Raw genomic sequence first — 17,909 nt, 5'->3', positions numbered from 1 at the left:
GTAGGCTGAGTCACCGGCAGGCATCCAAGCACCACGCGTCCCAGCCAGTGTGACCCAGCCCTCCCCCCACGTCCCCTCGCTTGTACGTGTCCACTGTCATTGATGCTGCCCCGCTTTGCGGTCACCCCCTCCTGAGTCCTTCATGGGGCTTTTAGTGTCACCAGACACCCCATGGGTTCCTCAAGTTCAGTGTTTCCCCAAGGTCTCTGCCCCCTCCCCAAATCCACTCCCAAATTCCGTGTCTTGTTTCATGCTTCCTGTTACTCACTTCCCAACCCCTCCAGTGGCCAAGCCCTACTAACTTCTCCTCCCCCACCTCTCTGTCTCCACAGCTGTCCCTTCCCTGGTCTTCCTGCCTCTGTTCCTGTCCCTGCAACCCATCTCCCACACTGCAAAACCCTCCTGTCAAATCCTGCTTAAAAGCCAGGGGGCACCCCCTCAGCAGCAGCTAGCCAATGTATCCCATGGCCAGGGCGGGGGTGGGGAAGCAATGCATGCTGGGGGGAAGGTCAAGAAAGATTGGACCTGAGCCAAGAGACACCCCCCCCCCCCGTGGTTGCAATAGTTAATTCTCCAGGCTAAAGGGCCAGAGGCCACAAAAGGGCAAAAAATGTGTGTGCATGTATACATGAGTGCATGGATGTGTGTACACACGTGGTGCATGAATGTGTGTGCATGTGTGTGTGCATGAGTGTATAGATGTATGTGCACATATATGTACATGAGTGTGTTCAAGTGTGTGTGTGACGTGTGGCAGGTAGAGTGGGCAATGGAGCAGTGATGGTGACCCAGCCATTTATTCTCATGTGCTTTGGAGCATGAGGCCCACCTATTTTAAGAATATCTCCCCTCCCACTGCTCCTTTTGTCTTGCCCACTCTTCCCTTGGCCCATTCATGTAGCTCACAGGTACAACCTCCTCGCCTCCCTGGCCTCTGTACCCCAACTCACCCACTGCTTCCCACATGCACCCTGTGCTGGCTCAGTGGGCTCCTGCCCTTACTCAGACAGTGCCCCTAGCCTAGAATGCTATCTCCAGGCTCACCCTTGGGCCACATCCTCCATGTACTACAAGAGCCTCCTCCTCCAGGGAGCTCTCCTTGATTATTCCTGCCTCCCCGTGGAGCTCAGAGTGGGCAGTGGAGCCCCCCTCTTCACACTGTCCTGCACCCTTCTGTTATTGTCCAGCTGGCCTCAATTCCATCCAGTTCATGTTAGGCAGGGACCCTTCTTAAGAGCATCTTTGGAACCCAGGTTTGGACAGCAAACAAAGGTTCCATGAAGACGTGCTTCAGCTGTTTTTAAAAACAACTTTTTTTCTCCTGATAATAAAATTAATGTATGCCCCTTCCAAAAAATTCAAAACATATTGAAAGGTAAAAAGAAAACAAAGATCTCTCCTAAACTCACCAACCAGTGATCACCACTGGTAACAATTTGGTGTGAATACTTCCAGACTCTATTTTAGTCATTGTATGTTCTGCTTCATAAGCCTGGAATGCAAACTAAGCTTAACATCTCCTTTTGTAAAGTCCAAATGAAAAGCCTCTGCCTTTTACCTAGTGATTCTAGCCTATTCACATTTATTGTGGTTATGGTCATGTTTGGCCTTTTGATGCTTTTTCTTCTTTACCATATTTTCCCTTTAAATCTTTTCCTTGTTCCTATTTTCTGTGGAATCCATTGCTTTTTCTTGTTCTATTTTTCTTCTGTTGTGGTTTGGCAGTGACATATTTTATTTCTGTTAGCCTTATATTTGAACACACAAACTAGGAGCTCTTTTATACCATCTCCTCTCTTCAAACCTCCCACCTCCTCTTCTGTCCTCTCAATAAATGTCTTTTCTCCTTATTTCACTAAGAAAATAGAAGCCATCAGAAACCAACAGTCTGAGTCTCTCACCGAAGCCAACAGGCCTCGGTGCCCCAACATTCTGCCTTCCATCCTGCCACCGTAAATGCCCTACACGTCCCCTCTCATCGTGGCCAGCTCCTCCCTGTGTGCCCTGCAGCCCACCTCTCCACCCTTTCAAGATCCCCTTCCTCCCTGGCACCTGATTTTCCCTCCCTACTGGACAATTCCCATCAATGTACAAACATGCTGCTTTTCTCTCCAGTCCTCAAAAAAGCTCCCCTCACTTTCAACCTTGCATCTCTCTTCAGCTGCCACCCTCTTTTTCTGCTTCTATTTGCTGTACATTTCCATAAAAGGCTTGTCGACACCCATCTCCAATCTCTCTTCCCATTCTTTTTTGGATTCATCTTCATCAAGTTTTTGACCTGTCACCCCATGGTCACCAATGATGTCCCTACAGCGAGTTCAGTGCCACTTTCTATTTTCATCTTACTTGAGCCATCACAGCCTCTGAGACTTCTCTTTTCATAAGACCCTTCTTCCCTGGGCCCCAGGGCTCGCCCGGCTCTCCTCCCCCTCCCCCGCTTCTCAATCTCTTTGACTGATTCCTCCTCTTCTCCCCACACTCTTACCCTTGAGGTCACGGGGCTCAGTACTTGGTCCTCTCCTCAGTCTCTCTCCTCTATCTTTGGGACAATTCACCTCTTCAAGGACCTCTTGTTGGAATGCTAGACTTTAATCCAACCCCCTAAACGTAGGGGCCTGTTGAAATACAGAAGGCCCCAGATGGAGCTGCTCCTGCTGGGGGTGCCATGGCAACAAAGGAAAACTTTGGTAACATTCATGCCCCTGTAAGTGCTCCGCTTGACCAGAAATGCAGTGTATGCAGTCAGCCGGTCCCCAGACGACAAGCCAACCCTGGGCTTTATACTTATTGCCTTGTTGCTCCTCATTCCATTCACTGTGTGGTCCCAGCCAATCTGATATTTTCTACTTTTCGCATCCTGTTCTTTATTCCTTATTTTGTAAAGCTTCCTGCCTTCCCCCTCCCTCATTTTGCAGTTGTCTGAATGGAGATGGTCCACCTCATGAAGTGTTGTGGGGTTTTTTTTGAAATTTTTATCTAATTCACCATTTAAAAAAAATTTTATTGGAGTATAGTTGATTTATAGTTAATTTTATAGTTTATTGTTGTATTAGTTTCAAGTGTACAGCATAGTGATTCAGTTATACAGATACATATACTCATTCTTTTTCAGATTCCTTTTCCCATATAGGTTATTACAGAATATAGAGTAGAGTTCCCTGTGCTATACAATAGGTCCTTGCTGGTTATCTATTTTTTTTTTTTTTTTTTTTTATTTTTTTGCAATACGCGGGCCTCTCACTGCTGTGGCCTCTCCCGTTGCGGAGCACAGGCTCCGGACGCGCAGGCTCAGCGGCCATGGCTCACGGGCCCAGCCGCTCCGCGGCATGTGGGATCTTCCCGGACCGGGGCACGAACCCGCGTCCCCTGCATCGGCAGGCGGACTCTCAACCACTGCGCCACCAGGGAAGCCCTGGTTATCTATTTTATATGTAGTAGTGTGTGTATGTTAATCCCAAGCTCCTAATTTATCTCTACCCCTGCCCACCACGTTTCCCCTTCGGTCACCACAAGTTTGTTTTCGAAATCTGTGAGTCTTTTCTGTTTTGTAAATAAGTTCATTTGTATAATTAAAAAAAATTAGATGCCACGTATGAGTGATATCATATATTTTCTTTCTCTGTCTGACTTACTTCACTTAGTATGATAATCTCTAGGTCTATCCGTGAAGTGTTAAATAAACTTTGTATCACCTCAGTTATCTTTAATCACTTTGTAATAGGCCTAACAGACGTCCCACAATTACCGAGGCCAAAGCTGAGCTCCCTGTAAACATGCTTCTCTGTGCCTTTCCTGTCTCAGCGGTCGGGGACTCCATCTTTCCAGCTGCTCAGGAAAAAACCCTGGAGCCATCCCTGTCATACTTCATATGCCATTTGCCAGGATGTCCTGTTGGCTTGACCTTAAAGCCATGCCTGGGCCATGCCCACTTCTCCCCTCCCCATCTGCTACCCCCGTGGCCCAAGCTGCTGCCGTGTTTCCCTGGATCATTGCAAGGGCCTCTTCACTGGTCTCCCTTCCTCCACCTTTGAGCCTCTGCCATCTATTCTCCACACGCACGCAGATAGAGGGATTCTGTCTTACTTCGTTAACAAAAAAAATTTATCAGTGTCAACCGAAGAAAGAAATGGAAAATTTTATTTGAGCCAAACTGAGGATTATAACGTGGGAGACAGTCTCTGAGAGAGCTCTAAGGACTGTTCTGAAGAGTTTAAGGGGGAGGCCAGTATAGACGTGATGTTGGCAAAGCGGGAACCTGCAATTGAGCACACATCTCAGGAGACGGTTGCCGTTAGTCACGAGGAACAGACATCTTAGTTAATGCTTTTCTAAATGTGAGAAGGTGCAAGAATCCGAGTTCATAAAAAATTTCTCCTGAAAATAGCTCATTAGCCAAAGGCCCGTTCTGCACGTTTTCCCAGAGCATAAAGTGCTTCATCTTGATCTTTGCCCTGCATTTTTTTTAGGGTTACTGTAGGTCAGAGACTGCAGTGGCAAACGACTGGATTCTTGTAGAACTGGATGGTAGGCAACGTTCTTTATTTCACAATCCCTTCCCTTTGGGACTTAATTTCGACCAAGGCTTAGGAGGCGCTCTGTGACCAATTTGTCCCATGGCGCTAGGAATGCTCATTCCCAGGTCAGGCGAGGATTTCATTGACAGGCCACTCAGTGTGCTATTCCTGGACTAGGCCCTGTTAACAGTAGCCAAGAGCCTCTGGGCTGCCTGTCTCATTAGTCTTTTATGGTCCAGGAAATTGTGCCCTCTTGTCACTTCTTCCCATACCTAGAGTTACACTGTTACAGTCATTGATCTTACAGAACTCGATGCTTGGTCTATTGTTTCAAGTCACCTAATCATCACTAATTCTATCAGAGGCTCAGTCATACATTGGGTAATGCAAGAGACAGTAATCTTATAAATAGACGGAATACAAGTAATATAGCCAGTAACCTTAATATGGTTGTAAGTATTTAAGCTAAGAACTTCCATTAGGTGTGGCCCAGTGTCTCCCCAGGCCATCTGACCAGTCTGTTCTGGGCTATACAGGGTGAGTGGTGGGTCATCTTGACTCCTTACAGGATGGAGAAAAGAATGTTTTCTTCTAAGGAGTTACAGGGCTGGTGCCAGAAGGAGAAAACTGGATCTTTATGGTGAGCAGGTGCCTCTGCCACTGGGGAGGTCTGGTTCACACAGAACGTGGGGGCACTATGCACACCATGGGGAGGGAGGAGGCCAGAGGGCAGAGAAAAAGTTCTATGTTAAAATTTTTCTTGTCTTGCCTTAAGATGTGAATTTTTATTTCATCAACTTCCATCAGACTGTGTCACTGCTGTGCAGGAAACCCAGCAGTGCCTCCTCATCTCACGCAGAGTGAAAGTCAAAGTCCCCTCACTGTCAGCCTCTGCTGTCTCTGTAAGCTGTTCTCCTGTCCTTCCTGCATCCACGCCAGCCCCACTGGCCTCCTGTTGCTCCATGTCTCTGCCTCAGGGCCTTTGCACTTGCTGTTCCTTCTTCCAGGAACCCTTTTCTCCCAGAGAGGCACACAGCTCACTTCATCCAAGTCTTTGTGAAGAAGTCTCATTCTCAGCAAGGCCCTCCCTGACCCCCCTATTTATTTATTTAAAAATTTTATTGGAGTATAGTTGATTTACAACGTTGTGTTAGTTTCTACTGTATAGCAAAGTGAATCAGTTATACATATAACCACTCTTTTTTAGATTCTTTTCCCATATAGGTCATTACAGAGTATTGAATAGAATTCCCTGTGCTATACAGTGGGTCCTTATTATTTATCTATTTTAGATATAGTAGTGTGTATATGTCAACCCCAATGTCCCACTTTATCCCTCACCCCCTTTCCCCCTTGGTAACCATAGGTTTGTTTTCTACATCTGTGACTCTATTTCTGTTTTGTAAATAAGTTCATTTCTGACCCCCTATTTAAATGTTAACTGCCCCCAACCTCACACTCCCCAGCCTCCTTTCCTGCTTCTCTTCTCCCCGTTGCCCTCCCCGCCATCCAGCACATTTCATCTTTTACTCATGGATTCCCTTGTTGTCTGGCTTCCCACTGCTAGAATGTAAGCTCCTTGGAAGTGGGGGCCTGGTCAGTTTTGCTCACTGCTGTATCCCCTTCACCCGGAGCAAAGCCTGGCACTTAGGAGGCACTCAGCAAGTGTGGACTGAATGAATGAGCAAATACTTAAAGTGCACACTACAAACACAAACACATTCCAGAATTCATCAGAATCAACCTCCTCCTGGTGGGAGGAGTTCCACGCCAGCATCCAGCTCACTGAGCTGCTCTTTACTTGAACTCATTCTGCTCTTCAGTCCTTCAGTTGAGACTCTGATTTTCAAACTGTGGGAATTTTAATTTCAGAATTTATACTTTTCATTTCCAAATTACTATTTGGTCCTTCCTACAACTGCCTGTTCTTGTTTCCTAACTTCCACTTCTTGTTTCATGGGTGGCATCATTTCCTTGATCTCTTAGAGGATATCAAGTGTGCTTTTCTCTTACTGTTGTGGAGATTCATTCTTCACTGAGCATTGATTATGCACCAGCCACTGCTCTTGGCACTGGGGATGCAGCAGAGAACAAACAAGCTAAGTACCTGCCCCTGTGCTCCGTGGAGGCCATGCAGCTGGGGGAGGGGAAGCAAACCAAAAAATAGATGAATATAATCCGATGATGAGTAGTGGTCATGCCATGGAGAGGAACAAGGGGGCATAAGGGGTAAGAGTGAGGGGGTTCCTTTAGACACGGCAGTCAGGGAAGACCTCTCTGTGGAGGTGACATTGGAAGAGACACAAATAGGTAAGGGGACAAGGCACACAGATGCCTGGGGATAGAACATCCCTGGGAGAGAGAAGAGCAAATACAAAGGCCCTGGGGTGGGTGTGTGCCTGGTGTGCTCAAGGCTTGGTAAGGAGGCCGGGGACGGAATGGAGTGAGAGTAGGATGCGGTGAGCAGTTATGGGGCCGGAGCATATAGATCCTTATAGGGTCTTGAGGAGGGGAGCGATGTGGTCTGACATGTTTTAAAAAGATCCCTCTGGCTGCTGTGTGGAGAATGCACTGAAAAAGGAGCAGGGTAGGAGGGGGTCCTCAGGGCTGGTGTCCCCGTGAGCAAAGACGAGGGTCAGCTCTAGGACACTAGGGCAGGTGGGAGAAATGCTTAGACTCGGGGTATATTGTTTTATTTTGGGTTGGGTGTGGGTGCAGAGAGGGGAGGGAAGGTTGACCCTGTGGTCGGGCTGGTAAATGGGGGGCCATCTACTGAGATGGAGAACACTGGGGTGAAGCGAGTTTGAGGGGGTAGCGAACTGTCTGGCTTTGGATGCGATAAGACTGACCTGTCTAGGAATTGCCTGGTGGTCCAGTGGTTAGGACTTTGTGCTTCCACTGCAGGCGGCACAGTTTCGATCCCTAGTGGGGGAACTAAGATCCCGTAAGCCGCGTGGTGCGGCCAAAAAAACCGAAAAACCAAAAAGCAAAATAAACAAAGCCTGACCTGTCTCTTGGAGGTCGCTATGCAGTGAGAGTTGGTATGTGGGGATAACGAGGGCTGAAAGGCATTTCAAGTCCAGGACTGGCTGAGCTCACCTAGGGAGTGACCTTTCCCAGCAGGAAGATGAGGTCTGAGGCTGAGCCCTTGGTCTCCAGTGTTTAGAGGCCTGGAAGACAAGGTTCCAGTGAAAGAGAGTCTGGATCATGACCGTGGGGGTGAGCGGCGGGTGGAGGGAAGGTCAAGGAGCAGAGAGGTCAGGCAGTTGGGGCGAAGGGACCAGGGGAGGTGCTGTTGCAGGAATGTGTGGCATCCCCGCTCCGGAGCCAGCCCTGGTAAATACTGGGGGTTGTGACCAGTAAGATCACGTACTTTCCGAAAATGGGCACAGGCAAGCTGTTCAACAACATGTTTCCTTTTGTCTTTTTTTATGTATTTTTTTGGACCTGGGGATGCGCCATGGACCTTTCTGGCCAGATGGTGCAGCAGGCTTTTTGTGATTCCTCCCAGCCCCAATGTCCTGCGGTGACAGCAGCTGCCCTTGGTCCCAGGCCAGGCAGGAGAAAGGCCAGTAGGAGTGCTCACTGTCAGTGACTCAGCAAAGTCCCCGGTGGCCAGGAAGGCTGGTTGCATCCAGGCAGGCGGCTGGAGGAGGTGGCAGCCACAGCGAGCTGAGTTGGCTTATGCCTCCGGGATCCCCAGCACTTGGGACAGAGTATAAAGCAGCACCTGAACTCCACTGTCCTCCCTTCCCTCAAGTGCCCTGAGACCAGATGGCAATTCTGGGAGGACAGCCTCAGTCGGTCCCTCTGAAGGTGTCTGCAGGCTCCGGCTCGTCACCCTTACTCAAAGCCTCCGATGACTCCCGAGCGCTTCAGAGACAAGGCCAAGCCAGCCAGAGCCCCCCTCCCCAGCCCATCTTCAGAGCCTTCACTTTGGCGCCTCCTTCACATGGCCTGAAATGCCCTGCACCCGTCTTCCCTTGTGAGCCATTTCTTCTATCTGAGGGCCGTTGCCACCATCCCTCCACGCTTCGTCCTCCCTGTCCCTGCCCACCTCCACCGCAGCCCCCTGCCCACGGGAGGATCCTCCAGCTCTTCCCTCTGTTGGGTAATGGGCTGCACGCTTCCCAAGGGCCCGGACTAAGTCATTGTGCCCCTCACGGTGCTCACAGCAGGACGCAGCATGAGGACCAGGGCCCAAGCAGGACGCAGGGAGGCTGTGCGGTCTTCATGGTCTTGGTTTGAATTTGGGCTTTCAGGACCTTTTTGTTTCCCTCATCTGTAAATAGAGCATCATAACCCCCACTTCGCAAGGTTGTTTTCAGGACAAGAAGTCATGGTTCTTTGGGGGTCCTCACCGTCTCCCGCTGCCAGAGTGTCCAAGTAATTAGAGCCCCCAATACATGTGATGCCTGGAATTCTAACTCCTTCTCCAGAACCTCTGAAGATCTGGTCTCCTGGGTGTTACTTTTTCCAAACGATGACGATGATGATGATGATATCTAACGGTCTCATTAATGCTCCCCCCACCAAGCTTTATTGAAATATAATTGACAAGTAACATTGTGTAAGTTTAAGGTGTTGATTCGATACTTTTATAAATTGCAAAATGAGGACCACCATATATTAGCTGCTATCTCCATCCCGCCACATAGTTACCATTCCTTTTTGTGGTGAGAACGTGTAAGATCTACTCTCCTAGTAACATTCAAGCATATGATACGGTATTTTTTTTTTTTTTTTTTTTGTGGTACGCAGGCCTCTCACTGCTGTGGCCTCTCCCGTTGCGGAGCACAGGCTCCGGACGCGCAGGCTCAGCGGCCATGGCTCACGGGCCCAGCCGTTCCACGGCATGTGGGATCTTCCCAGACTGGGGCACGAACCCGCATCCCCTGCATCGGCAGGCGGACTCTCAACCACTGCGCCACCAGGGAAGCCCTATGATACGGTATTATTAGCTATAATCACCATGCTGTATATTAGATCCCCAAACTTGTTAATCTTATAACTGGAAGTTTGTACCCTTTAACCAACATCTTCCATTTCCCCTATGCCCCCAGCCCCTGGTAACCGCCATTCTACTCTGTTTCTCTAAGTTTTCCTTTTTTAGATTCCACATATAAGTGATATATTGAGTCTTTATATGTGTTGGGCATAATTCTAAGTCCTCTTCTTGTAATAACTCATTTAATCCTTCTGACAACACTTTTAATTAGATATATGATTCTTATACCCATTTTTAGAGATGTGAAAACTGAAGCTCGTAGAGCTAAGTCTGGGTCATACAGCTACTCTGTGGCAGAATCAGGACTCCAATCCAGGTCTGTCCAGCTCCAGTGTTTATGTTTTTAACTCCTGAGATTGGCTGAAGGCTTTTGGGTAGCAAAGGAGGCCACCAGGTAGCATCCTTGCCTCAGCATCCTTGCCCCTCTCCCTGGGCTCCTGCTCCGTCAGATCAGCAGCTCCTTCCCTCACATCCTCTCTTCCTTGAGCCCAAGGGCCCCCTTCCCCTAGCTCAGAACCTCCTTAGAGGGAGCCCCAAATCAATCCCTCTCATAGCCCTTCCGGGGCCGGGGAAGAGATCCATTTACTTCCTGATGCTGCCAGCTTCACCTCTTCTCCTTCTGGACCAGACTCTAGCTTTACCTTTCTGTAGCCAAAAGGCCCAATAAAAGGTTTTACCAGACAGAAAAGTAGCCTTCCCTCCAAGCTAACTTCCAGAGTCACCCGCTTCCACCTCTGGGGCACCGCGTGTGGCACCTGCCTGGTATCCAGTGGGCACTCATCAAGAGAACCCCTGCTTCCTGCCCCAGGCATCTCTCCCGAGCAGTCGCAGGCACTGGCTGCGTTGAAATGCATTTTCCTCTGGCTTCGAGGCTGCTGACCCCCGGGAGCAGGCGAGGCCGGGCCACCTGTGCGCACCCACCGCCCACGCGGAGGCCGCACAGTGGTGGAGTGGCTGCGGGCCACTGGCTCAGCAGCATCTCGGGCAGGCGGCCAAAGCTTGGAGGTAAGTATAGCATGGTTTTAATTGGCCCCCGTGTGCGGGCTGCCACAGCCCTGGTCACAGCCCCCCGTTTGTTTCGGCCTCCCAGGAGCCACCCCTCCTCCTCCCTCCCCTCCCCTTCCCCTCCCCCTTCCCCTCCCCCTCCCCGGGGTTCCTCTGGCCCATGGAACAGATCAGCTCTAAGTAGGTCAAGGAGAGCTTTGGGCAGCCGTGGCTCCGGCTCCTTCCCTTTCACGTGCCTGGCAGCTCCTGCAAGTTTAGCCTGCCTTCACCAAAGGGACTTCGCTCTCCTTGCTGCGTCAAAAAGATATTTCACGTTAAAAGTCAATGGGGAGATGTTAACCAGCCAGTCGGAATAAGGCTCGTCAGAATGCGAGCCGCTCAAACAGGATGAACTTTGCCCCGCTCTGCGCAGGGTCTTGACCACAGCTGGCAGCGACCAGCTGGCACATTTTAACAAGGCTGGATGTAAACGGCTGGCCCCCCCAGCCCTTGCACGATTTCCCTGGAACCTGCGCCACGGGGCCCCTGTGCCAGGGGTCCGGACCACCCCTGCTGGTCCCCCTGGTTCTCGGCCTTTAGGATTTCAGCATCTTTACTGAGTAAGTCATACGCTGGTTTAGCTGCATTCTTAGGAAGGCCTGGTCGCTGTCTCTTTGATTTTGTGAGTTGCAGCCTTTTTTTTTTTTTTTAAGGTTGGGGACCACTGTTTTATAAATTTATTTTGTTTATTTTTGTTGTGTTGGGTCTTTGTTGCTGCGCACGGGCTTTCTCTAGTTGCGGCGAGCGGGGGTTACTCTTCCTTGTAGTGCGCAGGCTTCTCATTGCGGTGGCTTCTCTTGTTGCGGAGCACAGGCTTTAGGTGCGAGGGCTTCAGTAGTTGTGGCACATGGGCTTAGTTGCTCCGCGGCACATGGGATCTTCTTGGATGAGGGCTCAAACCTGTGTCCCCTGCATTGGCAGGCGGATTCTTAACCACTGCGCCACCAGGGAAGCCCTGTAGCCTATTGTTAAGAAGAGTAATTTTAGGTGGATGCAAGGAAAAGCTGCGGGGAGTGTAAGTGAAAGCGTGCGTGGATTTTGGCAAAATCCCTCTCATTTCACTGTAAAACACAGTGGCAGGATTTGGCCGGCAATGTGCAAACACACCGTGCAGTCAGAAGCTTTCTTTTCTGCTTCTGTGGATGAGACACGCACGGCCTGAGATCAGCGTAGCCAGTGCCGGCCATGGTTTTAACAAACCCCTGAATTCTCCTGAAACGAGAGGCAGTGTGGTTCGACGGTTACTCACACAGATTCGGGAGTAGGCTGTCTGGATTTGAATTCCTGCTGTGCCCAATCTGTGTGGCCTTAGAAAAGGCATTAAGCCTCAGTTTCCTCCTCTGTAAAATGGGGATGATAATAGTTCCGATCTCATAAAGCTCGGTGAGGACTAAATCAGTTTATGTAGAGCACTTGTAACAGTCCCTGACAAGCAGTGAATGCCTGTTATTAATGTCACCATCCTCATCATCAACATCACCATCATCATTTTTTTTTGACCATGAGGACACATTCAGGGAACCCCAGAGACCAACTTGAGAAGGGCTCGTAGGGAGTGGGGTTCGGTCCAGGGTCCGATCAGGCAGGGATAGATGTTGTTTGAAGGACAGGCACTAAACTGTACACCATGGAGTGGGGCTGGCGTAAATCTAAGTCATTCATCTTTTCACATATAACTAACGTTGCTTGACGGTTTTAACGAAGAACTCTTATTTTTCGAGGAAGAACATCTGTAATGCAGATGTCAGGGGGATTGGACCTTTGGACTCTCTCCCCATCTGTGCTATTTGAACAAAATGAAGGAGGGTTTTGCGGGGAGGGTGAAGGTGGGCTCCAGGCTCCTGCTTACTTCCTGTCCTGCTGGAGTCGCTGTCTACCACGGGCTTATGATTTCCTATGGTTCTATCCTGGCTGGGTCTGTACCTTGGAAACTGAATGTCAGCCCCCAGCCTTTATTTACACAAACACACACACACGTGCCCACACACATTTGCACCATTTGCCTAAATCCTAGAGGCTTAAGGAGACAGAGGCATGTTTTCCGGCAGCCATGAGAACATGCCCGGGTGGAACTGGACAGCCTCGCTTGCTGGATGCCCTTGCCTCTGGGTTCGCTGGGCAGCCTCCGCCTTACCCTCTCTCAGCAGTTTTCTCCCGACCCAGGATCATTCTGTCTTCTCTTTTGCTGCTGTTTCTCCTGCAGAAACTGGTGTCCTCAGGGTCTCACCTTGGCCCGCGTGACCTAGCCTAGGGAGTTTCCCAAGCCAAGACAGCTGTACCCCTGAGAAGTCAGTTCTCAGCTGTGAGGACATGTGTGACTGGTGCTCCATTAGCACCGCCTCGGGCACCCAGCTGGGCACACAGCCTCAGCAGGGCCCCTGCCACCCACTGAGCCTGAAGGGACACGCATGGCTCCGGTGGGTGCCCTGCCCCCACCCTCTGTGCCAGGCCCAGGACCCCAGCGCAGCATCGCCAGGCTTTGGGTTGGGACCAGCACTGTCCCCAGCCCACACGAGATGAGGGGGAGAGTTGCACTGGGGGCCTGGGGGCTGCATCCCTCCTCTGTCCCTTGTTTCCACTTCTCTCTTGGCTTCATTCTTGCTGCAGATCTGTTTCCTCCACACAGGGGAAAGCGTGGCACCATCACCCCAGGACGTCAATTCTTGCTGCTCCGCCCCCAAAGAGGGCTGATTTTCCTTCTCCATTTTCCTTAGAAATGTCCCAGAAGAGGGCTTTGGTGGACCCAGTGAGGGCCCAGAGAACACGATGATGCCATGGGGAGGGAGGGGCGTGGGCGGGTAGCGAGTTCTGACATCTGTGCCAGGAGGAGGGGGGTGGGAAAGGGGGTGTTTGTGGATGGGTGGTGGGTCCACGCTCTAACTTGGGGGTTGCTCGGGGCTGTCCCCATGGACCCCAGGAAGGGTCAGGCTTTCGGCAGGTGGAGGCAAACGGCATGGAAACCCCACTGAACAACGGGGCGTTCTCTTCGGCCTCCTCACTCTCTTCTCTCCCATTCATTCATTCATTCACTCGTCATTCATTCACCCAAGAAACAATTATTGGGTACCTTGAGTTGGGCCCTGGAGCAAAGCTCTGGGCATGTGGTGAGAACAAGACAGAAGCATTCCAGCCTGCAGGGTGGAGGGAGGGGGCCACAGCTCTACTGCCTCCCCAATCACTAATTTCGTGAAGACAGATTCTAAGGGTGATGAAAGAAACCAAGAGGGTGTGGGGGCAACGGTGGGGGGGGGGCCCAGCTGACGGTCAGGATGACCTCACGGAGGAGGGAGGAGCCTCACGCCCGAGGGGGAAGGAGCTGAGCATCCAGGCTGGTGAGGCTGGGAGAGGAGAGTGGCTTTTCTCCTCCAGACACCTCTGGCCCAAATGCTGTGCTTTCAACAACTGAGCCAACGTTGAACAGTTTGGAGACTTCACATAAAAATTGTGACCTCTGACTGACTGGCACCCCTGGGCTCACAAGCTCCAGGGCGACAGTGGTTGGATCTGGGTGGTCACGGCCCTCACCCCCCTTGGGTTCTCCACCTGCCTCGTCTCCCCAGATGTGTGAGTCACAACCCTCACTCTCCCCTAGGGGAAAACACGTCACCCTCTCAGTAAGACGCCACCAGGCGGTCATTCAGACACACCGCACAAAGTCTCGGCAATTCCTCTTTCAAATTCCACTCCTAACCTTTCAGCAAATAAAAAGGGCTCTTCCTGCAAATCACGCCCCCCCTTCCCTGACCACTCCCCCAGGGGGTACTGCTGGCACCCCAGGCGAGCCAGTCACCTCCTGCCCGGACCTGGTAGCCCTGAATGGGTCTCCCTGCCCCAGTCCCCCGCCTGGTCACCCATTCCCTTCTCCCAGCCAGAGCATCTTCCAGAATCAGGTCAGATCCCATCAGCCCTCCACTTAAAGCCTTGCATGGCCCCTTCTCACCAAGAGTAGAGTCAACAGTCCTCCTCACAGACACTGGCCCCAGGGACTGAGCCCTGCCACCTGCGTGACCCCAGAGCCCACTCTGTTCCCCATACTCATGCCCCTGGGCTACGCTGGCCTCCTGCCAGGCACCTGTGGCCTCAGTTGAGCTGGGAGCTGTCCCCCTGCAGATTCGCTGCTGCCTGAGGTTTGCTTTCAAGCTTAATGAATGAATAAAGGGGAGAAAAGGAGCAAACCACAGGCACGATCAATCATCGGGCGAGGTTGTATCTCAAACACATAACAGTGTTGTTGAAAGAAGTGGCTGAAGACTACGGGATTCCATGCTGTTGTCGCCGTTGAGGAATGTGTCAGCAGGCGGCACATTTACGAGGAAAACACGAGAATGTAGGCTAGCGGTTGCCTTGGGTCACAGGTCGGGGGCCACCCAGGGGGCTGCTGAGTACTTGCAAGGCCGGATTTCTTAAATACATGAGTGTTCGTTTGATTATAATTTTTAAATTTACTTACCGTTTTCTTGAGGATAACTGACTGCACTTGCTTAAGTTTACAAGAAATGTGTGCAGTTTAATGCTTTTTGACATATCCACGCACCTGTGACACCACCTCCACAATCAAGATAAGGAAGGTATCCATCACCCCAGAGATTCCCTGTTGCACCTTGGAAATCCCTCCTTCCCTCCCCTCCCCCGTCTTGGGCAACCGCTAATCTGCTTTCTGTCCCTAAAGATTAGTTTGCGTTTTCTAACATGTTTTAAAAGCACATGTCATTTGTATTTCATTGTATAGATATAGCAGATTTTGTTACCTGTTCATCTGCTGACTGACATTCGGGTCGTTTCCAGATTTGGGGAGTTGCAAATGAAGCTGCTGTGAACACTCAAGCGCGTGCCGTCAAGGGGGCGAATCCTCCCATTGCTGTCGGTAAATAAAAACAGCGGAGTGTCTGGGTCACGTGGCTGTCATAGGTGTAAGTTTTTAAGAAGCTGCCGTGCTGTTCTCCATTCTCACCAACGCTTGGTCTTTTACATTTTTGCCCTTCTTGGGAGTGTGGTGGCATTTTGCAGTGGTTTTCATTTGCATCTTCCTAATGGTGTAGAGAATTTTTTCATATGCTTATTTGTCTTCCCTAGTTCCTCTTTGGTGAAGCATCTGTTCAAACCTTTTGCCCTGTTTTAAAATTGGATGATCTTTTTTTTATTGTTGAGTTGTAAGTGTTCTCTATCTTTTCTAGATAGAAGTCCTCTGTCAAATATAGATTTTTCAAATGTCTTCTCCAAAGTTTGTGGCTTGCCTTTTTATTTTTGTAACAGTCTCTTTGGAAAGCAGAAGTTCTGTTTTATGAAATCCAATATATCATTTTTTTCTTCTATCGCTCATTTTTTGTGTTCTATTGAAGATATCTTTGCCAAGCCCAAGGTGGCTAAGATTTTCTCCTGTTTTCTAAACTTCTAAAAGTGTTATAATTTTAACTCTTATGTTTAGGTCTATGATACATTTAAAGTTAATTTTGGGGGACTTCCCTGGTGGCGCAGTGTTTAACAATCCGCTTGCCAATGCAGACACAAGTTTGAGCTCTGGTCCGGGAAGATCCCACGTGCCGCGGGACAACTAAGCCCTGCGCCACAACTACTGAGCCTGCGCTCTAGAGCCCGTGAGCCACGACTACTGAAGCCGGCATGTCTAGAGCCCATGCTCCACAGCAAGAGAAGCCACCGCAGTGAGAAGCCCGCGCACCACAATGAAGAGTAGCCCCTGCTCGCCGCGACTAGAGAAAGCCCGCGCGCGGCAACAAAGACCCAATGCAGCCAATAAATAAATAAAAAAAAAGTTAAAGTTCATTTTTGCATACGGTGTGAAGTAGGGTTGAGTTTCTTCTCCCCTCCTTTCTTCTTTTCCTTCCTTCCTTCCTTCTTTCCTCCCTTCCTCCCTCCTTCTTTCTTCCTTTCTCTCTCTTTCTTTCCTGCCCCTCCCTCTTTCTCTCTCCTTTTCTTTTCTTTTTTCTTTTCTCTTTTTTTCTAGGGCTATCCAACTGTTCCAGCATCCTTTGCCATAAAAGATTATCCTTTCCCGATTTAATTCATTTGGCACCTTGGCTGAGAATCAATTAATCATTTATGCATGGCTCTATCGGAATTCTTGATTCTATTATATCAAACATAGGTTGTCCAGCTCTGTTCCTCTTTTCTTTTTTAATTAATTAATTAATTTTTAAATTTTATTTTATTTTTGGCTGTGTTGGGTCTTTGTTGCTGCGTGCGGGCTTTCTCTAGTTGCGGCGAGCAGGGTCTACTCTTCGTTGCAGTGCACGGTCTTCTCATTGTGGTGGCTTCTCTTGTTGCGGAGCACGGGCTCTAGAGCGCAGGCTCAGTAGTTGTGGTGCATGGGCTTAGTTGCTTCACGGCATGTGGGATCTTCCTGGACCAGGGCTCGAACCCGTGTCGCCTGCATTGGCAGGTGGATTCTTAACCACTGCACCACCAGGAAAGTCCCGAGATTCTTGCTTTCTTTTCATTTAAAATCTTTTTAAAAAATTTTTTTAATTTAATTTAATTTAATTTTTATACAGCAGGTTCTTATTAGTTATCTATTTTATACATATTAGTGTATATAAGTCAATCCCAATCTCCCAGTTCATCCCACCCCACAGGCCCCCCACCCCACCACTTTACCCCCTTGGTGTCCATACGTTTGTTCTCTACATCTGTGTCTCTATTTCTGCCTTGCAAACCGGTTCATCTGTATCACTTTTCTAGGTTCCACATATATGTGTTAATATATGATATTTGTTTTCCTCTTTCTGACTTACTTCACTCTGTATGACAGTCTCTAGATCCATCCACGTCTCTACAAATGATCCAACTTCGTTCCTTTTTATGGCTGAGTAATATTCCATTGTATATATGTACCATGACTTCTTTATCCATTTGTCTGTCGATGGGCATTTAGGTTGCTTCCATGATCTGACTATTGTGAATAGTGCTGCAATGAACATTGGGGTGCGTGTGTCTTTTTGAATTATGGTTTTCTCTGGGTATATGCCCAGTAGTGGGGTTGCTGGGTCATATGGTAATTTTATTTTTAGTTTTTTAAGGAACCTCCATACTGTTCTCCATAGTGGCTATATCAATTTCCATTCTCACCAACAGTGCAAGAGGGTTCCCTTTTCTCCACACCCTCTCCAGCATGTGTTGTTTGTAGATTTTCTGATGATGCCCATTCTAACTGGTGTGAGGTGATACCTCATTGTAGCTTTGATTTGCATTTCTCTAAAAATTAGTGATGTTGAGCAGCTTTTCATGTTCTTCTTGGCCATCTGTATGTCTTCTTTGGAGAAATGTCTATTTAGGGCTTCTGCCCATTTTTGGATTGGGTTGTTGGTTTTTTTAAATATTGAGCTGTA

General features: G+C 49.4%; 1 long non-coding RNA gene across 2 annotated transcripts; it reads left to right on the top strand.

Moving 5' to 3' along the window:
• The first annotated feature begins 10,924 nt into the window (after positions 1 to 10,924).
• On the top strand, positions 10,925 to 16,337 carry LOC132430036 (uncharacterized). Of its 2 annotated transcripts, none has more exons than XR_009520430.1 (3): positions 10,925 to 11,126; positions 15,352 to 15,430; positions 16,069 to 16,337. It is a non-coding gene; the product is annotated as an uncharacterized lncRNA (long non-coding RNA). The 2 variants fall into 2 exon arrangements; XR_009520429.1 differs by having other exon boundaries at positions 15,352 to 15,476.
• Positions 16,338 to 17,909: the final 1,572 nt, after the last annotated feature.

Source organism: Delphinus delphis, chromosome 8, assembly GCF_949987515.2.
Source record: "Delphinus delphis chromosome 8, mDelDel1.2, whole genome shotgun sequence".
Classification (NCBI taxonomy): domain Eukaryota; kingdom Metazoa; phylum Chordata; class Mammalia; order Artiodactyla; family Delphinidae; genus Delphinus; species Delphinus delphis.
The sequence above is the reverse complement of the archived record's forward strand: the minus strand, read 5'-3'. Positions and strand labels throughout refer to the sequence as shown.